The following is a 1,220-nucleotide window of genomic DNA, read 5'->3' as shown; positions in this document are numbered from 1 at the left end:
TTCCAAAGACTTCAATGAGCAGCCATATCAGTTCAGAAGGATTCTGGTCACTGCAGATGAGGGCAAGTATGCAGCAAAGTGTGATGATATAGAAGAAAATGGTTGATAAGAGCACCCAGATAATCTCGGCCATGAAAAATTTGCAGAAATGTTGAGGGAGCAGGAAAATATGCAGATGCAGAGAAGCTTCAAATCAAAGTGCTGGATTCAAGAACAGACTTCTTGGAGAAGAGCACCCACATACAATCTGGGCCATGGGTAATCTTGCAGCTACATATAGGAGTCTAGGAAAATATGCAGATGCAGAGAAGCTTGAAATCAAAGTTCTAGATATGAGAAACAGACTTCTTGGAGAAGAGCACCCACATACAATCTGGGCCATGGGTAATCTTGCAACTACATATAGCAGTCTAGGAAAATATGCAGATGCAGAGAAGCTTGAAATCAAAGTTCTAGATATGAGAAACAGACTTCTTGGAGAAGAGCACCCACATACAATCTCGGCCATGAATAATCTTGCAGATACATATAGCAGTCTAGGAAAATATGCAGATGCAGAGAAGCTTCAAATCAAAGTTCTAGATATGAGAAACAGACTTCTTGGAGAAGAGCACCCACATACAATCTGGGCCATGGGTAATCTTGCAGCTACATATAGGAGTCTAGGAAAATATGCAGATGCAGAGAAGCTTGAAATCAAAGTTCTAGATATGAGAAACAGACTTCTTGGAGAAGAGCACCCACATACAATCTGGGCCATGGGTAATCTTGCAACTACATATAGCAGTCTAGGAAAATATGCAGATGCAGAGAAGCTTGAAATCAAAGTTCTAGATATGAGAAACAGACTTCTTGGAGAAGAGCACCCACATACAATCTCGGCCATGAATAATCTTGCAGATACATATAGCAGTCTAGGAAAATATGCAGATGCAGAGAAGCTTCAAATCAAAGTTCTAGATATGAGAAACAGACTTCTTGGAGAAGAGCACCCACATACAATCTCGGCCATGAATAATCTTGCAGATACATATAGCAGTCTAGGAAAATATGCAGATGCAGAGAAGCTTCAAATCAATGTTCTAGATATGAGAAACAGACTTCTTGGAGAAGAGCACCCACATACAATCTGGGCCATGGGTAATCTTGCAGATACATATAGCAGTCTAGGAAAATATGCAGATGCAGAGAAGCTTGAAATCAAAGTTCTAGATATGAGA

Source organism: Laccaria bicolor, genomic scaffold (assembly GCF_000143565.1).
Source record: "Laccaria bicolor S238N-H82 LACBIscaffold_66 genomic scaffold, whole genome shotgun sequence".
Classification (NCBI taxonomy): domain Eukaryota; kingdom Fungi; phylum Basidiomycota; class Agaricomycetes; order Agaricales; family Hydnangiaceae; genus Laccaria; species Laccaria bicolor.
Note: the sequence above shows the minus strand (reverse complement) of the source record.